Consider the following 6,852-nt stretch of genomic DNA (forward strand, 5'->3'; position numbering starts at 1 on the left):
TTCTTACTAAGGTCTGGGGGGTAATTTTTTTTTACAACATACAAGAATAGTCCTTCCATGTCACGAGACTATGTAATAAGACTAAAACAGTTTAATCTTACGAATTCAGACAAATGCAAATGCTTACCTTTTTATAGAGGAGTCTTTCAGTTCCTCTATGAAGCTCAAGGTCACAGAATCAGGAGCCATGTTCTAGCCTCTTCCCAACTCCAAAATGATTGGGCTTTTTCTCTTCTTTTCCTGAGCTTTTGGAACAGGTAGAACTGTAAGATCTTTATTTCTAATCTCTTACTACCCCATACCCTCACCACCAAAAAAAGGGCTGCAGTTACTAGTATCTTAGTGGGGATAAGAACCTGAGCACCATCTTTTGATAAAAAGCCACAAAGAGGGAAGGCTACAAACAAAGAAGTCACTGAGTCTTCGCAGCTCTATAGGGACATTTTATTTTCTACTTAGAAGCATTTCCTTTGGAGAACTTCATCTTCCCCCACTGCACATTAATTCAACTTAGTCTAGATTCCTCATTAGGGTAGACCCTGTCTTCCCAGGGTGAGCTTATGACCAGGGCCTGGTCTGGATACTTCATCCACCTGGCCACAGTAATTGTTCAGAGATAGAAATGTGGCCCAAGTCACACTAATCAACATCCTCCCTGAGAGTTTTTTTGTGCTATAAGGAAGGATACACCTCATTTTCTAGACAGAGGCCTATAAGAACCATGGCAGCTTGAGACTGCAGGGGCTAACTTGCACCTGAGTGGAGAGAAAATAAGAAGTTAAGCAGAGCTGAGGAAATGGGGAACAAAGAGTCCTGATGACATCTCTGACCTCCTGGATCTAATTCTGACTCGGTTTCCCAATTACCAAACCACAAATTACCACCTATTCATTTTTTTTCTTAAGCTTGTGTGAGTTTAGTTTCTGTTACAACCAAAAGAGTCCTAATTAATACAGTATGTACCTTTATACAGAGAGAAGTGCTTCTTCTTGTGTTTAAGAATTACATCATGTTGTGTAAAGTTCTGAAACTGTAGATAGTTTTATACACACATTTTCTTAATGCATGATTTTCAGGATAACGTTGTAAGAAAAAGACTAGAAAATAATATGTAAGAAATGGATCTTAGACAAGTAATCCAATTAAAAATGGGCAAAGGATTTGGACAGTTCTCCAAAGAAGATATACAAATGGCCAATAAGCACATGAAGAGATGCTTGACATCATTAGTCATTAAAGAAATGCAAATCAAAACCATAAGGAGATACCACTTCATACCCACTAGGATGGCTATAATTAAAAAAGAAAAACAGAAAATAACAAGTGTTGGAAAGATGTGGAAAAAATGAAACCCTCACATTTCTGGTAGGAATATAAAGTGGTACAGCTGCTGTGGAAAACAGTTTGTTTGACAGTTCCTCAAAAAGTAACATATTGTAATGTCACAGAAATGGCACAGCAGAGATCTCCAAGAATCAGTTCCTCCACTGAAGCTATCATTAAGCTGGCAAAAACTGACAGAATCAAGTTTTTCAGAACTCTGGAATCTAATAAAAAAACTTAACAATGGAGTCCAACCAGTGGTGTGCTTAATGAAAAAAGCAGCTGCAAAATTTCAGTAACAAAGCATTGTAGCATTTTTGCTTACCCATCTAACATCCCCCATTCCACAGCTTGGAGGTGGCCATTGGGACAGCAGCCCATATTCCTGGTGTGGCTTGCGGGTGCCAGGGGAAGATAATATGCACCTTGTTCTCAAAAGATTGTAGCTGTGAATCTTGCCCTGTCTAGCAGTTCCCCGAGGAATCTGTGCTGAGGCTGACCTTGTTTTGCCCCCCTCAAGCTGGAGCAGCTTTCAAAGCATCCATTGAAAGCATTTAAAGACATATACTACCAGTGGCTGCATAGAGAAAGAAACAGCGAATGGAACAAGCAGCAGACGGATCTAAAAGTCTGGAAAGGAGGAGTCTGAGGAGGAAGATACATGGGGAAATAAGAATTCTGAAGGGCTACCATGTGTATGGGGAAATCCAACATGTAAAGTATATGCCCAGAGACAGATGAGAGTTCAGAAAAGACCTGAGAGGACCCTAGGCTTGCACCTTTGGCTGAACTTTGGGTTCCAGGCAGCCAGGAGGTGAAGGCCAAGGCAGAGTTTTAGGCAGATTGGCTTAGCATTGAAGTGGTGCCCCAGGTCAGTGTCTGCAAAGACCAAGAGAAGTGGGTTTTTTGTCTGTTTTTGTTCATTTTTTCACACCAGGCATTTAAGGAAATCTCTGTCAGGTCACTAACTGCTGAGATACTGGAACAGAGATTTAAGGACCAAACACAAGCATACAGTCTTAGCAAAAATAGTTTGGCAAAGTCAGTAAACAAATGATGACTACAGACTTCAATAATCAACAACAGCAAAACTTGGGAGGGGGATCTGACTCCCAGATTGACACATCATAATATTCAAAATGTCCAGTTTTAAACAAAAAATCACAAGGTATAAAAAGAATAAAGTATTGTTCATTCACAGGAAAAAAGGAGTTTATAGAAACCATCACCAAGGAAGCCCAGACACTGGACTTATTAGACAAATATTTTAAATCAAATACTGGCATAACTGAAGGGGAAATAGACAGTTCTACGATAACAGTTGGAGATTCCAGTACTCCAATAATGAACAGAACATCTAGACAGAAGTTCACTAAGGAAATAGATGACTTGAACAATTCTAAATTAACTAGATCTAACAGACATACAGAATAATTTATCCCAAAACAGCAGAATACACAATCTTCTTAAGCTCACATAAAACATTCTCCAGGGTAGATCATATGTTAGGCCACAAAGCAAGTCTTAGTACATTTTAAAAGATTAAAATCATACAAAGGATCGTCTCCAACCACAATGGAATAAAGCTAAAAATCAATAACAGGAGGAAAACTGGAAAATTCACAAAATGTGGAAATTAAACAACACACTCTTAAAGAACCAACGGGTCAAAGGAAGATTCATAAGAGAAATTATAAAATACTTTGAGATGTGTGAAAATAAAAACACAGCATATCAAAATGTATGGGGTGCAGTGAAAACAGTGCTCAGAGGGAAACTATAGCTGTAAACATTTTTAAAAAGAAGATCTCAAATCAACAACCTAACTTTTACACCTTGAGGAACTAGAAAAAAACGGAGCCAACAAAAGCAAGTGAAAAGACAACCTACAGAATGGGAGAAAATATTTGAAAATATCTGGTAAAGATCTAGTATCCAGAATATATAAAGAATTCTTGGGGCTTCCCTGGTGGTGCAGTGGTTGAGAGTCCACCTGCCGATGCAGGGGACACGGGTTCGTGCCCCGGTCCGGGAAGATCCCACATGCCGCGGAGCGGCTGGGCCTGTGAGCCATGGCCGCTAAGCCTGCACGTCCGGAGCCTGTGCTCCACAACGGGAGAGGCCACAACGGTGAGAGGCCCGCGTACCGCAAAAAAAAAAAAAAAAAAAAAAAAGAATTCTTATAATTCTATGACAAAAAGGCAAACAACCCAATTAAAAAATGGAAAAGGACTTCACTAGACATTTTTCCAAAAAAGATATAAAATAGCCAAAAAGCACATGAAGAGATGCTCAATATCGTTAGTCATCAGAAAAATGTAAATCAAAACCACAATGAAATAGATGGTTATAATATATGAAAAAGGAAATTAAGTATTATGAATATGGAGAAACTGGAACCATCATACATTTTACTGGAAGGGATGTAAGATGATTCTGGTGCTGTGGAAAACAGTTTGGTGGTTCCTCAAAATGTTACACATAGAATAACCATATGACCCAGAAATTCCACTTCTAGGTATATACTGAAAAGAACTGAAAACAAGTAGTCAAACAAATACTTATTCATGAATGTTCATAGCATATTATGCACAGTAGCCAAAAGGTGGAAACAACCCAAATGTCTATCAATGAATTAATGGATAAATAAATTGTGGTATACACAGACAATGGAATATTATTTAGCCATAAAAAATAATGGAATACCTATACTTGCTATAGCATGGATGAACCTCAGAAACATTCTTCTAAGTGAAAGAAGACAGATAGAAAAGGTCACTGATTGTATGACTCCATTTATATGAAATATCCAGAATATGTAAATCCATAGAGACAGAAGGAAGACTGGTGATTGCCAGGGTCTATGGGGAGGTAGGAATGGGAACTAACTGCATAAGGGACACAGGGTTTTATTTTGTGGTGGTGAAAATGTTTTAGAACTAGACAAAGGTTTCGGTGGCACAACACTGTGAATGTACTAAATGCCACTGAATTGTTCACTTTAAAGTGGTTAACTTTATGTGATGTGAATTTCAGCTCCATAAAACAAAAACAAAAAGCACCTGAGATAGCAGTTATATTTCAGGAAAGTAGTGACTGCAAGAGAACAGGAGAGGGGCTTCAGGGCTGTTGGTCACATTCCATTTTTTGATTTGGGTGTTGGTTACCCGAAGTGTTACACAAACTGTTCACTTTGTGAAAAGTACTGAGCTTAACAGTTGTGTGTGCTTTTGTTTTGTTATATGTACCTTATACTTTAATACAAAATTATACTTTTAAAAAAGTTAAGAGTTGTCATGACCCAGTACATACCCAAGAGAATTGAAAAGTATGTCCACACAAATACTTGTACACAAATTTTCACAGCAGCATAATAGCAAAAAAGTGGAAATAATCCAAATGCTTACCAACCAATGGATAAACAAAATGTGTTTATATCTATACAGTGGAATATTATTCAACTATAAAAAATGAGGTACTGATACATGGTACAACATGGATGAATCTTGAAAATGTTAAGTGAAAGAAGCCAAACACAAAAGACCACATATTATATGACTCCAGAATTGTCCAGAATAGGTAAATTCATAGAGACAGAAAGCAGACTGATGATTGCTGGTGGCTTTGAGGTAATTGGGAATGTCTGCTAATTGGTATGTGTTTTTTAAGTGGGGTGATGGAAATATTCTGCAATTAGATAACAGTGACTGGTGCACAATCTTCAACACAATCTTCTTGTACACACTTTAAAATGATGAATCTTATGTGAAATTTAATGTTATATGAATTATATTTCAATAAAAAAGTAGATTTTAAATATTTAATCATTCATAATGTATGTGAACTCTAGCATATTAAATTTTAAAAGTCCAAAGGGAAAAATATTATTCTAAAAAATGTTTCCTTTCCCTCTGCCCATGCCCTAGATCAGCACATCTCAAAGGTGGACTCCAGATATTACTGAAGAAGGGAGGTGTAAGCAGCAAACCAGGGGCTGGTAGGTAGGTGAGTCACATTTAGGAATAAAAGCTGTGACCAACACCCTTGATTGTCCCTGAGCAGAGGAATGTGGTAGCTGATGAGAAACAGATCTTGGACTGGAGCAAGGGGGAGAAAGTAGTGGTGACAAAGTGTTGGCAGCCCTGGCACCAGGCTGCTTTCCATTGCTTCATCCACAGAGTCATGCCTGAGGAATGAGTAGTCATTAACTGATATAAGCTCAGCAAAAAGAGGCCTTGAGATACTTTTTACCCCTTACTTCTTCCTTCTTATTCTATCGATGGCTTTGGTTGTATATTATGTAGTTCTTTATATTTATAGTGTTATGAGTAGTCCCAAAAGTTACCCAAACCACAGGTTTATTTGGGCAGTAAAGCAGACATCCAGGACTCTAAAAGTGCCAGCATTTACAAATCAGAAATAAAACTAGGTTAACAGTTTTTTGTTTTTGTTTTTGTTTTTTGCGGTACACGGGCCTCTCACTGTTGTGGCCTCTCCCGTTGTGGAGCACAGGCTCCAGACACACAGGCTCAGCGGCCAAGGCTCACGGGCCTAGCCGCTCCGTGGCATATGGGATCTTCCCAGACCGGGGCACGAACCCGTGTCCCCTGCATCGGCAGGCGGACGCTCAACCACTGCGCCACCAGGGAAGCCCAAGGTTAACAGTTTTAAGGGTAAATTTGGAGTTGGGGCAGCTCAGATTTAAATAAGTCTCAGAGTTTAAAGGACTTAAAGGTCAGGTTCTCATCCTCACTGTGTTCCTGAGCCCAGTTCCAAAGCACAAAAGGGCATAAAAGAAGCACCTATTGGCTTTTTAGATGAACAGAGACTAAGGTGTTTCCTTGGTATTTTGAAATGCTTGCCTGTTTCTGTGTACCAAAAGTTCTACTATGTGTAGAAGAGGTAGTAAGACTGAATGGAAACTGCAAGACAGCTGTCTTGAAGTCTGAAATCCCAGGACTTTTCAAACACATCCTTTGTGATTGTCCCCCCTTCCTTGAGACTCCTTTGTCTATTTATACCCCACTCCTCTAAGGACATACCCAATTTTTACCCCGATTCTTGTATGGACCAGGAAGGAAGGCTAAAGCCGAGACAGGAGATGTTCTACTTGCTGGGAGCATTGGGCCCAGGGCCCAGGAGGGATGAGAAGATCTGAATTCCACAGCTTTAATGTAAGTATCATGGCACAAAATGAGAGACAGAAGTTAGGAGATAATTTGAGATGGGGAGTGGAAAGTTTAAAATATACACCTTCTGGGCTTCTCTGGTGGCGCAGTGGTTGAGAGTCCGCCTGCCGACGCAGGGGACACGGGCTCGTGCCCCAGTCCGGGAAGATCCCACATGCTGCGGAGCGGCTGGGCCCGTGAGCCATGGCCGCTGAGCCTGCGCGTCTGGAGCCTGTGCTCCGCAACGGGAGAGGCCACAACAGTGAGAGGCCCACGTACCGCAAAATAAATAAATAAATAAATAAATAAAAATAATAAAAAAATAAAATATACACCTTCTATGCCTATCCTCATCTTGTTC

This window comes from Hyperoodon ampullatus, assembly GCF_949752795.1.
Source record: "Hyperoodon ampullatus genome assembly, chromosome: 10".
Taxonomy (NCBI): Eukaryota; Metazoa; Chordata; class Mammalia; order Artiodactyla; family Ziphiidae; genus Hyperoodon; species Hyperoodon ampullatus.